Genomic DNA, 14,613 nt, shown 5'->3' with positions numbered 1-14,613 from the left:
CTGGTAGATGTCACATTATCAAAACCCCAGGAAGTAGGTACAAGAGTTGTTATTACTGAACAAAGAAGCATGCATGTCTTATTTAAACATCACATTGAAACAAACCCATGGGAGAAGGTGAGCTTGAAGCTATACAGGATCCCTGAATCCCAGAGGAAGGCAGTCCAAAATGAGGTAAAACAATGTTTCAGGTAGGAACAGGTATTGAAAAATGTACCAGTAAATGAAAAAGTGCTACACTTTTCATCTAAAGCTGTATCAAACCATTAGGTTCCTCAGTTACTTTAGAGACAAAGCAGTATGTCTAAGTATGGTAGTTTTTCTATGGCTAGAGAAGATGAACTATTTGAAAGGCTGTGAATTTCTTCATTGTCCCATATTTAACAAAAGGCTAATGACTGACTCCCCTGACTGAGGAAGCTAAGCAGAAGGCTGTATTTTCAATCACTTTTAGCCTGCTTCCATATAGGTTCCTACCACTTGGTCCTCATGGAGACCCCTCATCTTTCAAATGGTAAAGGACAGGGTCCTTAAACATCTCATACCATAGGATGCTGCTGTATGATCAGGAGCAGATCCTAGGCCACTGCTGATCATACATTCTACTTTGCCACAGTAACTTGCCTTCTCACTAAGCTTACTAGATTTAAGATGCTTTTGAAAGTTAAGCAGATGACAGAGACAAAGCCTGCCATTCAAAAAATAAAGAACATCCTGTGCTCTAAACCACTGTTGGCATCCCCTATTTTTATCAACCAAAAACACTTGTGGAGGAAATAAGGCACCAAGGTCTTCTTTTCTGATTATTTAATATTCCACAGCAACACAGCAACACAGCAACACTGCAACCACAGGAACAAGCCAGGAAACAAAACTCATTAACTCTGAATCTCACCACTGCGTTTTCGTTTGGATCACTTCCTCGGATGTGACTGAATGAATACTGAACTTTCTGTTCACTATAAATACATTCACTAGTCACCATAATTAGGCAATTAAACCATCATTTCTATAATTAATCAATTAAAAGAGCTTGTATAAAAAAGCTTGTATAAAACCTTGCTTGTCCACACTCTATTAAGAAATTACTTGTTCACTAAAAACTTTTTAAACACCATATAATACATTATAAAACACTTCTGTCAATTTAATATATATTCATTAATACTTAAAAACTTTATTTTGTTTACTAAACTTAAAAACACTTTGATTAAAATTATTTAAATGAATCAATATATATGTTACCTAATCTCACAGTGCCATCTACTGACTAAAGAGAGAAAACTTATTTAACTAAAAGAACCTTACAAGCCTGAGCATTATATATATGTATAAAAAAGTAAAGCCATGTTCTTCTTTTTAAAAAATACAATATTCCAATCCATAATACATATTACATATTAAAAATATATATATGTTATACAGATTAATAATCATTAAAAAACAACAAAGTCAGAGCTTAGCCGCTCTCATTTTTAAAACTGGGGCAATAGATAGGCTATCATTTAGCCCAGGAATTTTGTTGGCCTCTAAATATATTTGCCATAGAAGTTCCTTGTATTCAATTGATGTTTCCCAGGGGCCACCTCTTACATCCCTGTCAACTACTTCTAAAACAAAAAAAGTGAAAGAGGCTTGCTCGCAGTTCACTTTGTGTCTATATAGAGCATTATTGACACACTGGTTCTTAATGTCATAATAGTGCTCATAGACTCTATTCCTTAGCTTTCTCTCAGATTTTCCTACATAAAATGCTTCACACATTTTACACAAAGCTAAGTAAACAATACCACTAGTCTGACAATTTGCATATTGTTTGCTTTGGATCAACATGTCCCTACTCTTTATATAGATAGTGTCCCTAGGTAAAACATGAACACATTGGTTACACCTTCCGCATTTAAATGTACCAACTCTTCCCTCTTTAATATTACCATTATGCCCTTTACTTTCAAAGAAATTTTTAAGGCTTTTACCTTTTCTGTATGTACATTTTAAGGGAGAAGAAAACAAACTATCCAAATCAGAGATTTCACCAAATTTAGTCCATTCATTTTCAATCATATTCCTAATCTTTTGGGCTTCACCACTAAAGTCCATAACAAAATTACTACTACCATCATATTTTTCATTTTTATTTTGTTCTGTTTGCCAGTTCATTAAGCCTAAAATCGGTTTAAATTTATTAACTCTTCCTATCTTAACCTCTTCCTCTATTTCCTTTATTGATTTATAAGGGTAACCTCTGGCTAAAAACATTCCCCTTAATTTATCACACTCAGCAAGAAAATCTGTTTCTCTTGAGGTCATTCGACTCCCCCTCACATATTGTCCTTTAATGATACCCTTCTTTTGGTGATGAGGGTGTGCACTATTATATGCCTATGTATCATATCATATGTCTAAGATGGGACTAGGTGCAGAATTGTCCTACAGTTTTGGTGAAGAGGAACATCTTATTTGCTCTTTAGGTATAAAATTGAATGGAATGGAAGCTAAATAGTCTGCCATTAGACATGTGTTTTTAGTTACATGCTAGATAGGTAGCTCAGACTTGTCAATGACTACTGTTCTTTACAGCAGCTCCAGAAGAAGAAGTGGGCAATGTGAAACTTTGCAAGAGAGCCTTGTCTTTATAGAACTACAATTTGATGGTGTAACACAGGTATGATACCAACCACAACAACATGGATGATAGACCTTGGGTATATAACCCCCCCCAAGAGCCTGCAAATAATTTCAGCTTTGGTGGGGAAGCATCAATGTTACATGGTATGCTGGGTTTCATAAATAAAATATACATACAGTGTATAGATGTCTGTTTTCAGGAATTGCACTAATAGTTTAGGTATGACTATATGTATAGCACATACCCCTTTAAGAGGTGTCTCAGGGTGTCACAGGCAAATAAAAAGATGTGTGTCAGTGAAAGGTGTATAAATAGAAGGTATTGTGTAGAATGAGATAGCTGTCACAGGAAACTCAAAGAAATGTGTAGCTTCTTGAAGAGCACAGGAACTCAGGAGAATCTATTTGCCTTAAGAGCGAACTGGTACCCTATTGGCAGAAGTAGTCTAGAACCAAAGACACTTTGTTTAAATATCTGTATTCAGAACCCAAGTTTCTACACTACACTATGGGCCAGATTCACGATGGCTTGCACGGAGTCTAAGAGTAGAGTAAGACTCCATGCAGCCATCATGTCCGACGAGCGATCCAGGAACAGCCTGTAGGGGCGTGTAAGAGAGCTCCTAAAATGGCTCTTACACGGACAGGGCTGTGATATGCAAATTACTTCAATTGCAGGTGAAAGGCATGCAAATGGGGTAGATTTGTGATTCAGGAAACCCAAACCTGTCCGAGTAAGAGCAGTGATATTTGCAGAAATGTACTCAGTTGACAACTGAGTACCATTCTGCAAATAGCAAAACGGAGCCATGACAGCTTCAAATAAAGGTCGCATCCAGTGCAGGAAGCATGCCAATGGCCAAATATAGGGCCATGTTAAATGTTTCCTGATGCAATATGAAAATAAAAATATATTTTTTTTCTCCAATTTCCGATGTTTAAGCGTAGCGCAGCGCTGCGCAAATGGGCTGCACTCTAAAACCCAGAATACTAAATATTAAAACCCACAAATGTGGATTTTATTGAAATTGTCAGGCTGAAGACAACATGGCCACCAAGTATAGGTTGCTAAAAGGGGAAGCTCAGTCTAAGACATGTAACCAAGCATTAGTAGGCAATCCTATGTAAATGAGTGTTAGGATAGTGAATCGCAAGTTTACATAGCAAACGAGCACAGTCAGTGGAGTGTAGGAGTAGAATATGGGGAGTTACAGAGTAGAAGATAGATGACATCACGAGGGGGGTATGTATGAAAGAAGTGAAGCTCATTGGAGCAGAGTGGCATGTATCAGCTATCATTAACACATCATGGAAAGAGGTGTGTCAACAGGTAGGCTATGGAAAGGCAAGAAATGGAAGGTGTATACCATGGATAACACCAAAGTTTCTTGCTGAGCGTCCATGCGCACGTGTGCGTGCCTGTAAACCCAAGTAAGACAGTGTGCGCGTGTGTAAACGTGAGTGCGCACGTTTAAGCCGGAGTAAGCATGTATAAGGCAGTTTAAAGTGTTGTAAGCACATTTGCACTGGTGTGCGCACGTCTTAACCTGAATAAGCAAGATTTAGTCCATGTAAGCATGTGTGCGTGGTGTTAGCTGCTGTGCGCGTGTTTGCACTTGTGTGAGCGGTGCTCCCCCCCCCTCCCCAAGGAAACAGAAAGGAAAAAGGAAGCAAAACAAATAGTAGGAAGCTACCAGGGAGTATTAGCAGAGCTAGCTGGTGAAAACAATCAGAATCAGGCAATTACACAGGAAGTACACTAGCTCAGTCCAGCCTAGCACTTAAAACTCTGCAAACAACAGTCAATAATGTTTCTCACAAGAGACACTGCAGTAAGCTAATAGAAGTGAAAACTGAAAAAGCTTTAATGAGACAAAAAAATGTTAGGGACTGCCATTGCTGTTACAAGACGACATATGCAACATGCTGAGGGTGATGACATTGGAAATGCTGCTGCTGGACAACCCACAGTGAGGAGAGGGAGAAGAGTGTACAGCCCCAGGGTAACCTACCAGGGGCTACATGAGCTGGAGGTAGTGGAGTGCTATAGAGTGGACAGAGACCTCCTGCAGCAAATTGTTGAGCTGTGCAGGTCACGCTTCACACACAAAACCAACAGAGGGGGACCCATCCCAGTGGAAACCAAGATATGTGTTGGCCTAAGAATATTAGCAACAGGTACCTTCCAGAGACCAACTGGTGATATGATGGGGATATCACAGGCATCAGCATCCAGGGTACTGCACCAGTTCCTGGATGCCATGTCAGCACATGCCGGTGATCATGTATATCTCTCCAATTCTCGTGAGGTATTGGCCAGCAATATGCATCTCTTCCAGCAAATAACGGAATACCCTGAGGTAGTGGGTGCAAAAGACTGCACGCACATACACATCAAAGCACGAGCCAGCTAGCCAGGTCATGTGTGATGCCCAGGGCATAATACTGAATGTGAGTGCAGGCTGCCCTGGAAGCTACCATGATTCCCATATCTGGCATCTGACGCAGCTGTACCAGACATTTGCCAATGGGACATCCCACATGGTTACCTAGTACGGGATGCTGGCTATGCACTGGAGCCGTGGCTGATGACACCCATCAGAAACGCACACACACCTGAACAGGAATGCCATAATGAGGCACACGCACAAACATGTAATGTAATAGAGCATGTGTTTGGGCTGCTCATGTCATGGTTCTGGTGCCTGGACACATCTGGTGGAGCCTTGCAGTACTCACCAACTACATATACTCAAATTGTCATGGTATGTGCTATGATACATAATATGATCCTGCGAAAACAGCTGCAGTAGGACCAGCATAGGCCTGGGCCAAACAGCCCCCTACCATTGCCATGGCCATCACAGGCAGAGCGTGACTCGGAGGAGGAACAACCTGAGCCTGCCCCAGTAGGCAGAAGGAGGTTTGCCCAGTATGCTTTGGCCTTGGCAAAGAGGCAACACATAGCACATACACTGGCTCAGTAGGAACTCTGGAAATTATACCTCTCTCCGACTCGCACATATAGTAAAATGGATGCCTAAGTTGACACTACCTGCTTTCAAACATGTACAGGGAGTGTAGTATGTGCATCCGACATAGGCAGCCCTGCAGCACCACCTAAGGCATGATTGCCATGTGTTAAGCAATATAAAGCAGTGCTAAACAGCATTTACCACCATGTAGTATATGCAAACAAAATTGCACACACCAACTAGCACAACTGTGGTCAATGTTCAGTAATACTGGCCAACGTCCAGCAATGTTGGTGAATTTTGAGCAATGTCGGACAAGCCTGGTCTAAGTAGGGCATAGCTGAACAAAAGCCAACATGCTCATATATGCTTAACTGGCCCTTAAGCAGTCTGGTCTGCTCAGTATGAAAATATAAAGCAGTGATGGGCCTCGAACTCAGGACACTGCGCACTATAGCCAAAGTACTGAACCACTAAACCATGACAGTATTGCAGTGGTCAACCTGTATGAAGAAATGTTGATAAGTCTATGCAAAGTATTTCATGGAAACCTTGCAGGCACAGCATAATCCTTGTTGAGTTATGACACAAAGGTGAGTCCTGCAGTGAGAACAGAACCTGACTTCCAACACACACAGTATAAATGTTAATATCGGTCATGTTCACACGCATCAACAAATGTAGTGGACCTCAGATAACAGCATACTGAAAGGTCAGACTGGGCATGCTCACACACTTGAATAAATGAGACAAATGTCAGGCAACAAAACACGGAATGGCAGAACTGGGCATGCTCACACACTAGGCCATGTCTGAGTACAGCAGTGGGCCACGCATATCTGGCAGTTGCATGTGTTAACCCAGGAACCTGTCACTATACAGCAATCCACCCTGTGCACACAGTTATATGACAACAGACACATCTATAATACAGGGGAACCCTGTCATAATCAAATATGTTCTGCAGATACCGAAGTTGTTCATAGAAACTGGTAAAGCAAAGATGATAAAGACCTGTAAACAGTATCAGCAATAAACATTGTGCATCTTGAGCATTAGCATAGGTTCAGAGGTCGATACTAGGCTATCTGCCCCAGGGCATGTACAAGCCTAGCCAGAGTGTGTTTGGCATTCGCAACACTGTCAGATTACTACAATGTGTGTGTGAATAGTAGGTCACACAAGATAGCTTATGTACATTTAGGCTAGTGTTCCTCTGTCTAGAGGGACACAGAAGATATCCCAGGGGTAAACATACGATCACCCATACAGTCATCAAGATGTCTCCAGTAGGTGGTCAGTGGGTGGCTCTGCCTATGTGAAACTGGGATTACATTCTGGAGTGAATGGAGCCTCTGGGATAAGAATTTGTCCCTCCACAATGTCCTATTAATATCTGTGCTGAGGTATATGTCCCTGGAGTGTGTAGCTCCAAGGGAGTCAGATATCCTGAGATGGAGCATGGCCAGTAATTCTGGGTTGGGTATATCTGTAAACAACAGGCACACATCATATCTGAGTAGGTGGTAAGCGACTGAGTAGAGCTGGAGTTACTGCATCTGAACTGTGCAGGGCATCTGTGTGAGTCCCTAGATCTGCTTGGTGAGAAACTTCCGTGGCCAGTACAGTTGCTGCAGGTGTCGGGAAAGGTACACCCCAAATGTGGCATTGTAACTAAGCATGGATGTGATGATTATAGGGGCACATTGACTTCACTCGATCTAGATGTGAAACCATATGGGATAAGGTGGCCCACATAAAAGGTGTGTCCAACCACTTTGGCAACCTGAATGTCAAAGGCGACAGTACGAACAAGTCATGTCCCCAAACCCCTAACAACTCCCACTGTATGTAATGGAGTACTACATATGTGGTAATGTGTGGGCATGTTGTTATTCCCAAAGGGGATGACTATGCAACTAATGGCATTTAGCTGTAGGCCATGGCTCAGGCACCAGCCATCCATCTCTGTGAGACCCTGTTTTGAGAATGCATGTGGCAGCTGGAGAGTTGATCATGGCACCCAGTTTGCAGTCAAGTGCAAACATGTTCAGCCATATTCCCCCTGTGGTAGCCTGTACGTCAGACAAATATATACTGAACAAGAGAGGTCCCAGGACCGAGCCATGTGGGATGCCACTTGTAACTGGTGTATAGTCAGATATGGCACCTGCAATTCTGACCATGTTGGTGCTATCCCTGATCCAGGTATCAATCCATCGTGTGAGATATGTGTCCATATTGACGCTGGTGAGCCTATGCATAATGGCCCAGTGGGTTATTGTGGTGAAGGGTTTTGCAAGGTTCAGGTAGGCTGTGTGGACAGCCATCCCTATATCGATGGACTCGTTAGCTGTTTAAAGAATACAAACAGGTTCAAGAGGCAAGATCTGCCCACAACAACACTGAAATGTGTAGGACACAGTGTTCGTAGGTTCCCAATGTCGATGTGTATGAGTCCCATGACAATACACTCCATAGCTTTGTAGAACAGGCTACTAAGGCTTATAGGGCATTAATGTCAGTGGTCTATTGTGGCACCAACTCTGTGGAGTGGGACCACTGTTGCTGTACGCCATTCCTTGGGTACATATCCTGTGGTAACTCCGATATTGAACAGTGATGTAATGTGAGGGTTACATCTGTCATGATGCTCGTGTAAGATGCAGGCTGGAACACCGTCTGGTCACATTGATACTGTGATGTATGCTTTGGGGAGGGCAGCACTCACCTGTTACTGTGTGATATCAGGGATGTTATACTCTGTTGGGATGGATAGTTGCTCCTTAGGGGGGATGGGTGGGAGACATCTGCACTGAACCTGTTTGCCAGGATGTTGGCAATGCCAGTGGGTTCAGAGTAGGTTTAGTCAGTATGCAGTAACTCACAGCATATAAGTGAGTGACCACCCAGGTTCCTGACATAACTGAAGAAGACTGCGTGATAGTACTACGTGTCTGTTGCAATTGTCCGGTAGAAGCGGCCGTTAGAAAAGTTCATGAGTGATCGTAGCTGTCTGCTAGTACAGATCACAGATGCCTTCCCACTCTGGGATTGTGCTCTATCATGTAGTAACTTTCTCCTGACTTTGTACAGCTTATTAATGGCTGGGGTCTACCAGACAGGTCCCCTGCCATTGGAGTAGCGAGCCCTGTTGTTATTTGGGATAACACAACCCATGCAGTCCACTAGGTGTCCATAGAATGTGTATGTAAAGGATGCAGCAGTGTGAGCAGTATTTGCCACTGTCTCAGGGTCTCTGAAGGATACCACCTCGCTGTGTGAATTGAGATGGCTCATGAGAAGTTCACCAAGATTACCCAGGATGGGTGTGTGGAGGGTATATGTATGTCCAGTGAGATACATGTATGTTCTGACCTTACCAATGAGGGGTATATGGCTGGTGTGGAACATAGAGTCCCCATGTTGGTGATGATCAGGTCCAATATGTATTCCCCCTTGTGGCTGTGCTGACTGGTTGTGCCATAGCATATGAGTCTACAAATTGTAGCAACTATTGGGTTAGGGTGTCGGGGCTTGAGTAGTATCCCCAGTCAATATTTGTGTATATGAAATCATACAATATAATGGTGTTTGTGGAGACCCTCATATTCTTCATAGTTCCCACGAAAGCCGAGTGTGGTTTCTGAGTTTGGGAATGTGTTCTGTAGCAGGCAACAAACTGAAAGGCAGTATTGCACAATGGTGGTTGCATATGTATGGTCTGTGATGCTTTGTGCAGTGCTACTAACCTAGAGGTGTGTGTATCTGTGATGTATACAGATACTCCCCCTAGTTGTGTTGTCTGTTCCAAGGCTTGTTTTCAGACAGCATGGTATGAAACATAACCTGGTAGTGCTGGTGTGCATAAGCGAGCCTGAACCATGCATCTGTCAGTGCACAGATATCGCTATCCTCCATACTGAGGATAGTCCTGAGTGGCCACAATATGATGTTAACACAACTGTTGTTGAGCAGCATTACCCTTAATTTGACTTAACCTGTAATGTCTATGGAGGTGGGTTTGTCTTCTGAGCCCTTCTTAAAAAAGGCACTATGGTGGTAGCAAGAGCCTTAGCCAGCATTCCAAAGTCCAAGGGTGACAGGTGCAAGCTGTCCATAGTGAAGCTACATGGCATGTTGAGCATGTCACCATAGGCTGACAGACACTGTATCCCCTATGAATTAAACAAATGTGTTAGGCAACTGTTAAATGTGATATATGTGTCCATATACTGTGACATCATAATTGGTGGGTGTAAGATGCTAGACAAGGTCAGGGTAATACTGGCCTGGGCTACATGATCAGAGTGTTCCTCCATGTATCATGTCATGTGGTCCAGGGAATAACGTCTGAGGTTATACATACCAGCATGGACAATGATGGTGCCAGTCCTGTACTTGCTTTGGAGTGACCTGACTGCCTGTGTTATGCGGCAGATCCTGGCACCCAACAGACAGCCCAAAGAGACTATTCCCTTGTTAGGGCTGGCGAGTGGTACGTCAGTGTGTCTGACAATAAGTGTCACCTATTACAAGTGTATTAGGTGTGTTGCTTAGCCTGAAGGGCAGTGACTGTGTGGCACACTAACATTGTGAACCATGTGATATTTGGGTATTGTAGTGGGGTAGCAGGTGTGTGTGCATCTGCTTTGGAGGTCTCTGCTGCATAGGTAGAGTTCATTTACAGCATCTGAGTATGTCTATGTGTGATAATGTGGATTGAGTGCTGTTGCTAGAGGATATGTGAGACTGATATGTGGTGTGTGTGGTTACCTTCACCACCTGATAGACTGTGCCAGTCATGGGTTGAGAGAGTTCAGCACCCTGTATGTCTATATAGGTGCATCTCACACATATATCTGAGTTTGTCGGGAGGAGGAGAGGGTTGTCTGTGTACATGAGGCAGATGTGACATTGTGTCAATATCACAATATCCACTGGCTGGACTGGCGAGTACACACAATACCGACCCCTGGACATACCAGGATATTATCATGACATACTCTCTAGCCTGATCAAAAAGGATCAGTAGGGTGTTAAGCATGTAAAAGAGTATAACAGGGATTAGTGCTCATGTTCGTTGGTGTTTTGTAAAGAGTAGCTGAGAAGGAGTCCAGACTGAATCATGACACCTCCTTCAGCTATGTCATAAATAGCAATGTACACCCATATATGTCCTGAGTTATGGCCAACTGTACCTGAGTGATAATGCCGACATAATGACAGGCCAATATGTACATACCCACCTCCCACTGACAATAGTCCATATCATCATACCAGGAGATATCACATGTAGAATGGATGAGCAGCTACCCCCACTGACAAAAGTATGGCAGCAAGTGGAATATATTGATTCCCAATATGTGTCATGCACAAACTGCAGAACAAACAGATCATGCACCTGAACAATCAGCTGAGCCTTACCCCCTACACAGGATGTGGAACCGTTGAATGTGTCACAGCTACATATGGCACTCCCCACAAGTGTTGGGTCACAACACACCATGAGAAGTCAAGTCCAGTACGCCTATGAAGTCTGATCTGCAAGGTCATGGAGTCTATCATGGTTGCAGTCATAAACAGAGCTATTGGAAGCTGACATACACACAACCCTACCAACTGTGGTATGTTCATGTGCGGATCATGGTTCCCAAACACGCTAGACTATTTGCAAGACAGCCACCCACATCTACACATGTGTCACATAGACTTTGAATAGCCCTTTATCAACATTCCAGACACATGTAGTATCCACAAAACCAACAAGCTGTGCATAAATATGTGTTGACATATGACGGAATGTCAATGTGTCCACAGATAGATCACACAAGGTAAGGATTCCGAGGTCTTGTTCAAGCTATTGACACCTACAGACCCACATGGACCATTCCTGGAATGGCATAAAACAAAGTTTACACACATCACCATGTCCAGTCTGATGATGTCACCATCCTATAAATACAGCAGGAGAAGGGAAACCAGCCAATCAAGCAAATAGTGTGCTGTGTTAATGCGTCTTTCTCTGGTATCATAACATAGTTAGGTAGGGGTTTGAATCCCGAAAGCAGTGAGACTGTGTGTCGGGGGTGGTGTATGTGTGCAGTTTCCTTTGAGAAGTGTCCCCTTTTTGGAAACTGGGAAAACACATTAAAAGAGGTACATTCCACTTTGGAAAGTCTGATGATGTCACCATCCTACAAATACAGCAGGAGAATGAAAGCCAGCCACTAAAGCAAACAGCACGCCATGTTAATGCATCTCTCTCTAGTATCATAACATTGTTAGGTAGGGGTTTGAATCTTGCAAACAGTGAGAGCATGGGGGAGTGCGTCTATGTGTGTGCAGTTTTCTTTAAGAGGTGTCCCCTTTTTGGAGACTGGGAAAATACATTAAAAGAGGTACATTCCACTTTGAAAAGTCTGATGATGTCACCATCCTACAAATACAGCAGGAGAAAGGAAACCAGCCAGTAAAGCAAATAGCCCACAGTGTTAATGCATATTTTTCTAGTATCATAACATAATTAGATAGGGGTTTGAATCCTGCAAACAGTGAGAGTGTGTGTGTGTGTGGGGGGGTGTTTATGTGTGCAGTTTCCTTTGAGAGGTGTCCCGTTTTTTGGAGACTGGGAAAACACATTAAAAGAGATACATTCCACTTTGGAAAGTCTGATGATGTCACCATCCTACAAATACAGCAGGAAAAGGGAAACCACCCAGTAAAGCAAATAGAGTGCCGTATTAATGCATCTCTCTCTCTCTAGTGTCATAACATAGTTAGGTAGGGGTTTGAATCCTGCAAACAGTGAGAGTGTGTGTGTGTGTGGGGGGTATGTGTGCAGTTTCCTTTGAGAGGTGTCTCCTTTTTGGAGACTGGGAAAACACATTAAAAGAGGTACATTCCACTTTGGAAAGTCTGATGATGTCACCATCCTACAAATACAGCAGGAGAAGAGAAACCAGCCATTAAAGCAAATAGCACACTGTGTTAACGCATATCCCTGTAATATCATAACATAATTAGATAGGGGTTTGAATCCTGCAAACAGTGAGTGTGTGTGGGTGAAGTGTGTGTATGTGTGCAGTTTCCTTTGAGAGGTTTTTGGAGATTGGGAAAACTCACTAAAAGAGGTACATTCTTCTTTGGAAGTCTGATGATGTCACCATCCTACAAATACAGCCGGAGAAGGGAAACCACCCAGTAAAGAAGACAGCACATCGTGTTAATGCATCACTCTCTAGTATCATAACATAGCTAGGTAGGGGTTTGAATCCTGCAAATGCTGACTGTGTGTGTCACTGCTGGTCAATGCAGTGTGGGTTTTGGTTTTACTATGGTATGACATAGTATACAACAGTAAGTGCATTGCACACATCAGGTATCTGCGTGGCAAATATATATGTGTACATGTCCCCTCAATCAGTACATAGGTGTGAAGCCTGCATACTACATGAATACATTTGTTTCCATTGACAGGTTGTGCCGCTGCTTCTCAGATCGTAGGTCACATATGTATGTATGTGACAAGGCCGTCCACTGTCGTGTTCTGTGGCCAAGGTCATCTGTGGCACACACACCCATGACAGTTAATTAAGAGTAGTGTGAGTGATGGTATATGCCTGGGGTATATGTCAGATATGGTCATACACAACAAAGACTGCCAAGAATGGACAGTCTTTATAGGTGTACGACTGCCTTGTGGATATGCATTCAGGCCTCTAATGTCTTATGTGATACACCTTGGGACTCCACAATACCTATGTTTATGTAGATACCAAGGGACACATGACATAACATGAGGCTGTATGTACACAATGGTACCCAACATACATGTTGAGGGCTACCACCTGTGTGGTACTGACCGGATAGTATGTATAGTACATGAGGATGACTATGCCATAGTCGGCTTACTGCTATACAGCATGTATCAGACAACAGCTATCTGTCTGTATGATACCTTTGTGTAGGATATGCATCCCATCCAGGGAATGTATTGTAGGCCAATCCATGCATTTCCAGTTTTGGATGGACATATCCCTAGTGTGTCTGCATGTACCTAAGGGGGCTATATGCCAAACAGGTGTGGTCACAGGAATGGGTGGCGGTCATTACCACTGGTTAGTGTTATAGTGTAGCACGGGAAGGATCCAATTGTTACTGGGTTCCCCACTACTGTGTGTCATTTGTCAGGACATCATCCAATGATTGCTTATAGTCATGCTGTTGAGGTTGTGTATACTACCAGACTGCAAATCATTGACAGATATTAATGGTATCACCCACAGCATAGTGTCAACCCATGTCATACACATGTCTACCTATGTTAGTACATAACTGTAGTAGAATGCATACTGGCCATTGAAAGATACTATGAGATGTTAACAATGTGTATGACAGGGTATGCCACACATCCCATGTGTCCACTATGCACGTACATGCAGACAGTACACACCCACCATGTTTATAGATGTACACTTGCTAATCTGTACTGCACACATCACACACATACTCTCCACTCACTAACACATGCTGGCAACACATTACACTTCAGCCAAGTGGCACATGGGTGGACAATACATACTCAGACCCAACAGTGGTGTAAACAATGCTGCATTGACAATCAGAGCTTTGATGCATAATGTCCGCTCAGATATACCTGCAAGGATGTCATTTCACTTCCTTGTTGACAACTTGCTATTATTGCTACACTGCTATAGTGTCACCCTGTGCATCAGCACCATGTTAGCCTGTCCCTCCGTCAATGATGCAGATGACAGGAGGCGACACAGGTATCATCATATGCACAGGGCATTATGTTTTTTGCCAGAGCCTGACATTGACCCATCGAATCAACATGTCTGTGTGTGTGTGTGTGTGTGTGTGTGTGTGTGTGTGTGTGTGTGTGTGTGTGTGAGGGACAACAGTACAGCATGGGCCAATGTTGATGTAATGTGTGTGTGTATGTGTGAGCCCTAGTTGTTTGGTTAATGTGTGTGTGTCTGCATGC

The sequence above is a fragment of the Protopterus annectens genome, chromosome 3.part0, assembly GCF_019279795.1.
Source record: "Protopterus annectens isolate FY-2018-M chromosome 3.part0, PAN1.0, whole genome shotgun sequence".
NCBI classification, from domain to species: domain Eukaryota; kingdom Metazoa; phylum Chordata; order Ceratodontiformes; family Protopteridae; genus Protopterus; species Protopterus annectens.
The sequence above is the reverse complement of the archived record's forward strand: the minus strand, read 5'-3'. Positions refer to the sequence as shown.